We start from the raw sequence: 12,341 nt of genomic DNA, 5'->3' as shown, positions 1-12,341 counted from the left end.
ATGAGAGCCCTCGCTATCATGGCGAGCAGTCATGATATTCATTATCCCCTCGCATACATATAGGCATACAAGACGTATCAATCAGGAATCATCATACCGTTACCATTTTCGATCTGAATGTGCTACATAAACTATAAACATACGAGACGTTGAAGGAACGGATGTTATGATTGCAGGGTTTGGTAAAAAAAAAAAGGAAAAAAAAGGGTAGAAAGACCCGATCGTTCGAGTCTCGAATGAAGTTCCTGGTTGTCTATAAGTGAGGGAAAAAAGCGCATCGATATAAATACCTGCTGACTTGGCGATCGCATTCCAATCGGACGGAACACTCGATCAGGGACGAGTATTTTGGAGAAAGTGAGAAAACAAAAATATTTTGCAAAAGGCAAAATTCGTAAACGGGATGTGTGGCGCTCATCGAGTTGAAACCAAGACGAAAACTTGGTGCAAATGACACGCAGACTCGTAATAAATTTAGTATCGATTGTATGAAAAGAAAACAGCTAACTCGAAGACCTTCCCTGTATTCTCGGGTGATTAAATATTGCTTAAGGAATCGGGCTCGCCGTATCATATTGGTAGATTTTTCGTACACAAAAGAGTTAACGATCGCTCAGACAGCGAGTGTAATGTTCTTAGTAATCTAAATCATCAATCATTTTGTAAGTCTCAGCCTCGTTGGCAGTTGCATCACCGAGCTCAGTTCTCACAGTTTTTATTGACCACTCAAAAGTGGCTGAATCGCGGGCTAAAATACCTAACAGAATGACCAGCTATATTTGCACTCGTCAAATAACTGATTCGATGGGAATCATTGCGTAACTACTCGATCAAGGACAATTTGTCCATCAAGATTATCCATTAAGTCTATTTCATTAAACTGACCCCCTTCGTTTCGTCACGCAGCAGCACAAGCTAACGTGTACATAAACTTGAGCTCTCTAGTAAAATACGTAAAGGGGGAAGAAAGAAAGGGTGAAGTTTAGGGAAGCTTTTGAACGGTGGTTTGGCGAATTTTGAAGAGACGAAGATGGACTGATTTAATGTAAAATAGAGAAAATCTGAAATATTGGAGCAACGAGCTGAAGAAAAAACGACACCGATTTTTTAATCTGCTCCTGAAGAAGGGTTAAGGAGGGAATAAACTCGGAAAGTTGGGCATGTTTTTCAGCTGACGCATTGTTTCCCATGAAAACCTTCGATTACTCGATACTGAAGGAATTTAAAAATAGGCTATTATCGACGCGAGTAACACTGTGCAACTGGTTTCGCTTCGACGTACAGCAGAGAATGCACCCGGCGAATGAACACCGGAGCTTCCTCATGTGCAGCTCTCGCGGTCGCAATTACCGCTGGAGATTAATAAGTCGATCCCCTGGCAGGAGATGCGGTATAACTCGACAAAGTCGGTTCTCGGTTATAATTTCTACCTCGAGCTTCACTTGCAATAACTTAGTTTAATTGCTCTTTCACGTTTGGTTAAAAATCATAATCAATGATTCGATCATCCCCGACGGGTATTGAATTTGAAAAAGACTAAAATTGTTAGGGAATCGAGCCCAAGTATTCCGAGTTTTTGGGATTTTATCCTTCGTCGTTCTCTCGTGGCTTACCAAGAAAAATGTTTGGGTACTAAATTTCAGGTGAATGTCAACTAATGACGATACGACGCTGTAAATGGAGGTTGCCATTTTTTAATACTCGACGCTTTCTTACTTTTTATGTTACTTTTTGGAAAGCCACAGAAATGATGGCTCTGCGACGTGTACTGCAGTTTTCAAAATTTCAGTCAAAACGTTATACCCGCTTGATGAACGTGCAGTTCGTCGAGAACGCACGTAGGTATATTGAAATCGTTGGTGGAGTTGTGTTTGAACTCGTTGACCAAGGCAATAAAAGGCCATTTCCGAATGAGCGGAGCGACTACGTCTCGCATCGCGGTGCTGTCCGTGGAAGAGGAAAATTATGAGGATTATCGTATGTCGTCGGGTAGCTGGTCTCGCTCGCTCTTTCTCGCGAAGTAAGAAATTTTAATGCCTCAAATTATCCAGTGGTCCACCCCTAAGGCTGGCCACCCGTAATGATGCGTTTAGTGCCGGGGTTCATGTCTCTCACTCTCTTTTTAGCCTGACTCTTGTGGCCGAAGAGGCGCCACGAAACCCACACCGTAATTGCGATCGTGTTATTCCACCTCCTACTCATGAACCTTTCGACTCTTTTTTCCCCTCCAGGAAAAACGATGCAAAAAATCTTGAAGAACGGAAAACAACGAAGAAGCGAAAAAATATCGAGAGCTTGGTTTAATGAGCGTCTAATTTTCGTGAAAAAAGAATCGCCCGAGTCCGTGTCATATATACCTGGAGGAGAGGCTTTCGCTCTGGACCCGCCAAGAGCAATTTTCTCGCGCAGCCAGCATTATCATGAGCCAACTTGTTCCCCTCGATGATTAGGATCCCCCGATAGATATTGCAAGGAAACCACTTTGCGAGCCGTCTCAACCAACAAACCGATGGATCGATTATATACGCGTCTCTCTTTTGCCGATCGATATCAAATCGAGTGTTGAGGAGTATAGCGATAGTCACTATATTAACGTTAAAAATATACTCTAATCATTTATTTACTGGAATCATTAAGAATAAAAACATCCGATAAGTGATATCGAATTATAAATCAATTGAAATAGATTCAAACCACTTGTGCTATATTCTTTTTCCAGTTTGAAGATAACCTTGATTGTACCGCTTCAGGGTCTTATTGATGCGATCCGTTATATCCCTCGAAGATACGAGAGGGTAGTTGTGCGAAGAGCTCCTTTGCACGTTGCTACTGTTTTACTGCTTTCAATTGCAATTTTCTTTCTTGAAAAATTCGGCAATCCACTCGATTCATTTTATCTTGTAAGCATAGTTTTATAGGGCCTGTCCAGGACGAGCCAGTTCGCTGTCCAAAGAGTCACGTTGGAGAATAGTCAAGGCCTGAATATTGAGCAGCTAGCGACTAATGAGTTCTGTGGCGGTCGTAGCAGTGAGAAGTAGTGTTTAAGGATGTATTCGTACGAGTTCTCCTCGTCAGTAGGAAACCGTGGGCTCCTGTTGGTCCATTGCATCTGGGAAGGGAACTCGTTGTTCGCTCTCGATTTGAACATGTTGGAAGTTGGAGTTGAAAAAAATTGATAAATTGGAAAAAATGTGATAATTCATCTAAATCGGGATGTTCGGTTTGATACTTTTTTAGAGTACGATTTCCACTTTAATTGTTACACGCAGTACGATAATCATTATCCTCTAACGATGTCTCGTCAAGTATGGAATGGAAAAACCAAACTGTCAAATGCAAAGGACGAAATTAGCCACGTTTAGCGAACCGTTCCACTATTCTGCTTGTAACTGTTCATCGAAGTGAGCGATGTGTTTGGCCACGCGTCATGCGACCAACCGAACGGAAGTCTTTTTATCGAACGCAAATTTGCTAATTTGTCAAAAGTTTTTTTATGAAGCGAAATAGTATTAATGGTAGGTTCCGTATCCATATGAACCAGCATTTTACAATGCAATCTGAACACGAATAAGGACAACTTTAACTACTTGTACAGATTCGCCTTGTTGCTGGAATCCTTGATTGTACTGAAAATACTCACCAGTTTGTACATTTATGTGTCATGCTCTCTTACTAAGCTTTACAAAAAATTTTTGATAGTACAAAAAGACTGTAGTTTTCGATTCTAGAGTTCCCTGTTCCGATTAATACTTTCGCCACAGCACCGATAAATTCATAGCAGAATAGCGAGACCAGCGGTCAATATTTTTAGAGATGTTACGTTCGATCAATGTGGTGCTCATCAGCCTCCATTCTCGCTTCATTCCTGATCCTTACTTCTCCTCGTCCACACATCTCGAGTGAGGTGGCATGTGATATATTAAGGAGTTTCGGTGCAAAAGTCTAGATATTAAGAAATTGATCAAATTTCGTGATAATGTTCTTCAACATCATGTGCGAAAACACAATTTTTTAAAAAATTTTCTTCTGCTTAGTTATCGAGTAATTACGCATTAAAGCAGATTTCTTATGCCCGGAATGTATACCTATATGGAAACGCTATGGACGTGAACTTTAGTGATCAATCACTCGATAACTGTGTAGAAGAAAAATCATGAAAAATTTGTGTTGCCTAATTTGGCACTAAAGAATATGTTCACCAAATTTTATAAAATTCTGAACTTTTTGAATTTTTGAATTTTTTTAGCATTTATACAATGTTGCCATACTAAACCATGTTAAAAATATAAAGAATTTCATAAAATTTGGTAAATGTATTCTTTAAAAATAAATATATGAGACAATATAAATGTTTTTAGATTTTTTTACCACATAGTTCTCAAGTAATTCAACACTAAAGTTCACGTGTATAAGCATAGAGTTAACATATATACAGTTATACATCTCGTGCATAAGACGTTCGATTTAAGGCTCAATTATTCGACAACCATGTGGTAAAAAAATTTGGAAAAAATTGTATTTGTACATAAGATGTCAAAGAATGTTATCACGAAATTTGATCAAATTCTGATTATTTTTATTTCGTGATCCACCCTCCTTAAGGTATTGTTTTTACAAACCTAAACACTCTAAAAATCCCTCAATTTTGTATGCAACGAAGCAAAAGTGGGTACAAATAGAATGGATGAATTGCAAGCCACGTTGTCGAGAACTTATCGTAAAATCTCAACTTAAAAAAGCGTAAAATTTATACCGAAGCGAAGCGGGAGATTTCATCGTCCGACATTTATATTGACTGATTCTGATTGAACGTCACTTGAGGCCTGACAAAAACTGTATCATCCTTTTTACCACTTTGCGTGATTTCACTAAAACCAGTGTTAGTTTAGCACGATGAATAAATGCCCATAAAATGCGAGCCTCCGTAAAAGGGCGTGCGTCAAAGTTTTTCAAGATTTTCTATCCTTCACGATAGTGATAATTTTCAAAAATCCAGGCGATTAAGGAGCTTTTCTGGCTGAATGCGTTTGAGAGGTGCGTCAAACATAGGCCGAATACGGCCCGTGGAAATGACCCGTAAAATTGTTACTACGAAATAATAATGATGAACAGAAACTAGATAGCACGCGTGTTAGTTTTACATCCATACAGGTCACGTTCCCATGAGAAGATTTGAGAGTTGACCAATCCTTGTACAGACTCGTTGCACGCAACGTTCCGTAGAACTTTGGAGTTTTGAGAAGTGGCGAGTTGTGGAAAAAAACGGAGCCTGATTGAAAAAAGTGGCAGTCCAATCAAGACTAGACAATCGACGAAATGACAAGCCGTAAGCCAACAACCACCGGAGATAATACGTTTGCTGATTATTTTAGGAATGTGCAATATTAGTGGGAGAGCGACAGGAGCCATCAGAGAAGAACAGCGAAATACGCCAGAGCCGAAAGAAGCGGATGAATCGTACGGCGCTGAAAAATTGTAGTCGCAGCGTAGCCTAGTACAGATACACAAAGAAAGGATAGCCGGCGGCGTCTGTTTTATTCTCTCGGAAAGCTGTAAGGACGCGCGATGTGGTCGGGGGGTTTACCAGGCCCTGTAATTTCGGCCCCCGTAATGGGCGCCCCACTCTCACAATTAGACCTTCCTGCATTCTCCGTCGGCTTTCAACCGTCCTTTATATATACATGCTCTATACTCTATGGTGATCACCACACAGAAAAAAAAGAGGAAGACCGGGCGAGAGGGAGACAAAGCGCGAAAGACGCGCTTTTCTTCCGTACCTTTTCCCCGCGACAAAGTGGTGCGCTCTCTTTCTCCCCGATCAACAATTTTTTCCATCATTATGTCCTCTGATGTTTGCCTCCGCCTTCCGACCACTTTTGTCGGCAACTTCCGAAATTACTAATCTTCCTAACAAAGATTAAGAAAAAGAACGGATAAAGCCAGCAGCGCTGCTGCACATGTAGAAGCTAACGCTCCCCCGCATCGGAGCATCTCCGAGTTGGCGTTTTCACACCCGTCTCTGTTGCACCCCTCCATCGCAAATCCCTTCTCACTCTTTTAACTGCGAGTATAATTTGAAATAAATTTCATACCCAAAAATAAGCAATCATTTCACAGACTTTTCGCGAACGTACGAAGTCTTACTTGAGCTACTTGAGTTAATCTTTTTCTCTTCGTGGAAATGCAGGCGAAAGATGCCGAGCTTCGTGATTAATTAACGCTGAAGAGTTTTACTCTGGCGATAAATATTTTCGGTTCTCCAATAATAGCATAATTTCCAGATATTTTTTCTTATTTTCAGTTCGTCCTTAAATATGCAACAGAGTGAGTCGTCGAGGAAGTGATTACGTGACAATATTTAAACCTATATAGAATCATCAAATAGCAGCACCATTTTCAAAGAAACGACGCTGAAGTTTCCAACGTCGTTGGAGTCCAACGAAATGAATGAAAATAAAATGATTTATCCATCAGTTTTTTATTTCACGAATCATAATTGTGTAGATTGAAAAAATACAAAGTACAAATTCGACTGGAAATAAATTGGAGAATTACTGAAATTATTGGACAGTTTTTTAGATCATTTCGTTGGACTCCAACGTTGGAAACTTCAGCATCGTTTCAAAGAACTTCCTAATCATATTGTAGATAATATTCCTCTTTTTCTTATTATTTGTAATTCACCTGAGATTCTATGATGAAAGTGAGCAAGGAACGGAGAAATCAATAGAAAGCTTTTGGTCAATGTCACAATCACAATGCGTCCACATATGCACGTGATACGTCCTGAATTATGAATAGAAACATTCCACAATGAAAATGAAACAATGCGAATAAATTTATACGACCATGAAATATTTCTCTTTCTCTTATTTCCATGCTTGAACTTTTCATATAAAAGCTACTTTATCTTAACAAACATTTGATCTTTATCAATTTATAACGAATTAGCCAACGATAAAATGAACGTAATGTCCGAAAATTCAAATTTTTGTCGATTTTAATATCAGCAGCCGATTCGAATCCACCGTGGACCGAAAAAGTGGGCGAGATCGATGATCGATTTACCAATGTTGCACGTACACCTTCCCCCCCCCCCCCTCCTCCTGCCCCGATCTTTTTCTCTATAACTTTCTTTCATTCTCATTCGCTCGTCGGTGCTGACCCTGCGAGGCAGTCCCACGGTGATATAAAAAGGAGGGAATGCTTTTGCCACACTGGTTTGTCAGCGTGTACCTTGGTACATAATAACCGAGCGTTAACTAGCTGCGGTGTTTTCTGTTACTGGTCTGAATTCGCGTTGGTCTCTGAAAAGTAGAGAAAATGTTGTTCTACTTTTTCGAAATTCAGTGGTCGGTCGAACAGAATTTTTATAGCATAAACGAGCACGTCCGTGCGAAGGAGCGAAGAACGCAGCTGTACGAAATAATTACATACAGCGATGCAGTGAAAAATGACTTTGGGAAAAAGTTTTCCCATTTGGAATACAGTGGATGAGCAGAAGGTCGAGCGAGAAGCGCATCGGTGCCGAAAGTTCGGCTCTTCTGAGGCAGATAGACTACTTTCTATGATAAACAAAGGGAACGGATGAAGAGAGAAGAACGATCGGGAAACAAGATGTGGGGGAACGTCATTGGAAGGAGACAGGACATGCGGGCAATCGAAGAAGAGGTTTCGAGGCTGTTTCTGGGCGGGGTAGCCATCTACCTGTACGTTGAGGGCCTCGCTACACAACGACGTGGTTGTTTCTATGAAACTGCCCGGCACTGCCGCCCTCTTCTCCTCGAGCGCCTCCTTCGTCTTCGTTCCCTTCTCTCCTCCCCCGCCCGGCGGATTTCTCTCTTGCCCTCGCACTTACACTCCTCCATCCGGAATCGTAGCAATATTTCGAGCGAGCGCAGCACGGACATTTGTTCCCGTATTCTATTCGACCTTAGCCAAATCGGTTGAGGTAAGAGAGAGACCAAAATGGAGAAGCGAAACCTGCGCGGAGTGCCAATTAATAATCGATCCTGAGCCTTGGAACTCGGATTTTTTATTCGGGAGTCAAACTTCGGTGTTGCGAACTCGTGAGAAAAAAGTCCCGCGAAGAGCATCGGCGAGTGAAATTCCGTTCGGGGAATTTCGATCTTCGCTCTTTCTCGATGTTTGCGAACGGTTGGTACACCGAGCGACGTTGCAATCGATCGATGAAAAAAATGCAAACTCGTCTCTGTTGGACGCGCTCCAGTGCCAGACTGGAATCGATGGTTTTCACCAAAAAGCCAAACACCGCGTCGAGAGCCAATCGTCGATAAAATTTATTAAAAATTCTAGAAACAAAGAATTGAGAAGATCGTTTCACCCGCTTTAAAATTCCTTGTAATTAACCTCCTCGATCCTCATCCAAGACTTGTCTGGGTCCACGTAGAAACCATGAACTCCGCCCCTCGCGCCCCGCATGCAACAATGTCTCGTTGCTGCCGCACCTGTGAAAGGATGCGCGAACAAACTCGAATGTGAGGAGGATGCGAGCTGCACTCGTTTTTTCGATGAACTTTCGTCTCGTTGGTTTTTAAATTGGAGCTTGAACCCCGGGGATTGCAGGAGTGCGGCGCATGACCCGTATAAATAAATATTCACGTTCCCCTTCCCGATGTGTGCCGGAGGTCCGACGATTTCTTCGCGTGCTCTCTCCCCTCGCTGAGGCCTCCTCTCTTTGCCATCGGTTGAAGCGAGTCGAAGGGAAGGCTCGCGTTGTTGCCTTATTTTAATATTAATTATGTATGCCCGACGGTGTATACTCCTCTCGTTTGCCGCTCACGCATGCCCTTGCATACGAATAGGAGATCCGAGATTCTCGGATGCAGAAGGAAGCGGAGAGCTACAGTGAATGAGGAGAAGATGTTTTCGCTCGAACGCATGCACCCCCTGCTCGCGCGGCAATAGTAGCCAACGGAATGAATTCGCAAAGGGTATCTCTCGTATTTTCTCGTATGAATCTTTGGATAAGAAGAGGTTAGGAAGGCATGCGTGCCGAGCTACGGTACACACCGTACGGATTTCTGAGCTGGCTGTTCTGAGCGAAGCACTTGTACGACGAACGACGGGGGGCGCCCGTCCTCTTCGATGAATTCAATCCTCGCCTTTGTGCTTAAGTATTTTCCGCAGCATCGAGCACGCTCCGGGCCAGCCGATATTTTATTTTCTTTCATCATCTCCTTGTGTCATGTGCCACTAATCGCGCCTCTCTCGCCCTGGTGTATCGCTTCTCCGCCGAATCTCGCTGCTGCTACGCGATCAACGGTTGCTCCATTTCTGACAGCCTCGTATTCGCCGGGAGAGAACGGCTTTATCGTTATTTTAAAGAATATACAGAAATATATTCACCTCGGTAATGATACAAGTGGGAAAGATAAAGGAAAAAGAGAAGCAACAAGAGGAAAATTCATTGCGCAAATTCAATCGTGTATTTCTCCTCTTTATGCCGGTCGTATACGTTTAATTTTTCAACCAACGAGACTCTCGTCCTCTTCCTCCATTTCTCGTCCTTCATCCTTTTATCTTTCCTTCTCTCTCTCTGCGTGTTTCTTACGAAACGCTATAGTATATATCATCACGTTGTTACGAGCGCGTAGTGATATGCTGTTTTTCTTATCGTTCGTTGTGTATACAAAGTACAAACGTGTTGATAAATACATATACGCGTGCGAGCGGAAAGCCGCGTGTGCTCTCGCGGATGTACGCTCTCGCGATATGTAAATGGAGTGCGCGCAATTTGTCCCAAGTGTGCAGTGGAGCTTGAGTGCCGTAAGTCTCCCCGAGGGCATGCGAGGCACTGATCTTTTCCCGATGGGATGGAGCGAGCCTTACGCGAATGAGGCAGCAGTGCGCGGAGTGTGTGTGCATGCCGGGTATTTAGTGGTGTCGTATTTATCGAGAGCGAATAGAACAACACGGGGCGAGTTCATCCTGTGAAATAGAAGGGAGCGGGCGCGATCGAGCCACGACGACAGGAACTGTATGTTGATTAGGGGCTGTAAGTTTGCGCTTAAGCTCTCGATAATCCAGAGACGCATATTACTCATTCATCTTTTATACGCCTACCGATAATTTATGTGCCGTGGTATTTTATCCTCTTTGCAGAATCGTCTGCCTAATCGAGTTAATAAACTCGAATGGGTGTGCGCTGCGCCGATGAAGCCCTACCTTAGCGCACTTATGAGATGGAGATTAAAAACGTGGAGCGCCTACTCCATAATCGATGCTGCACAACTATTATATCAACATTTTTTATCGAGTAGCTAAGTAATATGATTATGCTTGAGGATAAAAGCTCTCGCGGATCGAAGGAGAGGGGGACGCTGCTCGAGAGCGGATAGCGGTTTGCCTCGACTACGAGATAAAACGTAGGAAGAGAAGTCTCCGGAATGACGAAACGTCGCGCGGATAGACGCGGAGAATGAAAGTTGCGGGAAGAGAGTGAGATCATTGAAATTGGAAACTCTTGAAAATATTGTCAGGTCCGGAGAAGAGCGGCGAGGTGAAGAGCTCGTTAGAGAATTCGGAGCAGGGTGCCCGGGCGGAAAGAGAAGCTGCTTTGTGTCGGGGGGAAAAATAAATCCGCATGTGATGTCGGCCCCGATTGGCCAACAGAGGACTGCTGCTGCGCCTGGTGAATCGAGTGCTAAACTTATTTCGCTCCCTCTCTTCTTTCTCCGTCTGCTTTCTTCCGGAGTGAGTATCTACCGAAGATAAAAGTATACGACGCGAATATAAACGCAGCGCGTCTGATCGTCGGGGATGGACGAGGAGGAACTCAAGAGGAAGAGAAAGCGGACGAGCTGTGCGGGCGGGGGAGGTAAATAGCGCCGGTGAGTGCCAACGGGGCGTCGTGATATCTACTTTTCTTGGTAAACAAGAGTCGCGCAAGTTAAGAGCTCTCGAGCCTAAGTAAGTGGCCAAGCAAAGAAAATGAACAACGGAACGAAAATAAGGAATGGATCGGAAAGAGGTGGGGGGAAAGCCCGTAGCAGTCGTACAAAAAGAGAAAAGAAGAAGGAAAGAATGAGAAGAAAAGGACACGGATATATCGCGCAGGCAACGATGACGACGACAACGACGACGAAACGAAAGAGAAAGAAGAGAGAAGGGAGAAGAAAGTCTCGCCACGGCAATGCATCTCGCTCCCACCAAAGAAGTGGCTACGAAAGCCAAGAGGGGCGCATTGTGTATTTCTGAGAACGGTTCCCTTATCGATGGATCTGTCGCGGTAATGAGGTATCAGCCACTAGCAAATAAACCAACGAGCATGAAGAAGAAGAAAAAGAGCCAGAGAAGTGGAGGAGACGATGAGGCTACGGAAGGGAAAGGGCGAAGAGCATATCTGCGACAAACATACATGGGAACAGAGAAGAAAGAAAGAGAGACCCGCTCAACATGATGCGACCTTCGTGAGGGGAAGAAATGTCCGAGGGGACGGGGGAGGCTGTGGGTACGGAGAGCTTCGGAGGAGGACTGCCGATACAATGCTTCGATTAAACATTCGCTGCCTAAATAATCAGGCACGCCATGCAGTGCAACTCGCACAGCAGCAGAGCCAGCACCGAGATGTTTTTAGAGAAGCTGAAGATAAAAGAACGATAGGCCGAGAGAATTAAAGACAAAGTCTTACACCAGTTGGTAGAAATACTCCATAAGGCGTCGAATGAGCAAACGAATTAATCTAGGTGGAATAAACTTTCGTGGAGAATTCGTTTTATCGATTTTATCATTCGACATCGGAGCGCGGACACATGCAGTCGACGCGGGATTTGATGAGACAGGCTCGTTCAACTATTCCGATGAAAAATAATCGTATCTAAAAAACCGCTTGGAAAATATGTTCGAATGTAGGCCAAATTCTCACGAGAATTCAATCGTTTTCGAACGTTGCGAAACATATCGAGCTCGCCCCCGCCCGGCAACGGTCGCGCTGCGAGACTCTGCGCACTTATCGTTCGAATGTGAACGACAATTAACCTAAAATTTCGAATCACGAAAAGTAATAGAACGGTTTATATTCTCGTGGAATAATTTATACTCCGCGTGGCCGAGGTGTGTAAACTTATTGAAAACATCGACTATTTTTATGACTCGCTTCGCACCATGCTTTATACTCAACGCCGTGTACTCGACGTCGAAAATGTTTCGCTGAATCCTCGCGGTGAAAAAAAAATACTTCCCCGTTATTTGCTGTGCGACAACTCTTGGGCAACCGTTAAAAATCCGTTAAAAAATGAAAATTATTTTGTGATTCAGGAACTAAGGGGTCGTTTGACGTGACGTGAACTCTAACGATTCCAAATGATATTTTTCCAGGG

The 12,341-nt window shown here is 43.3% G+C and overlaps 1 protein-coding gene across 1 annotated transcript in view; it reads right to left on the bottom strand.

Annotated features, from left to right (window-relative positions):
* The window catches only part of ds (dachsous cadherin-related 1), a 186,846-nt gene that overhangs the window by 143,708 nt on the left and 30,797 nt on the right, over positions 1-12,341 (bottom strand). The window lies entirely within an intron of this gene.

The sequence above is a fragment of the Venturia canescens genome, chromosome 5 (assembly GCF_019457755.1).
Source record: "Venturia canescens isolate UGA chromosome 5, ASM1945775v1, whole genome shotgun sequence".
NCBI lineage: Eukaryota > Metazoa > Arthropoda > Insecta > Hymenoptera > Ichneumonidae > Venturia > Venturia canescens.
Note: the sequence above shows the minus strand (reverse complement) of the source record. Positions and strands in the feature narration are given on the sequence as shown.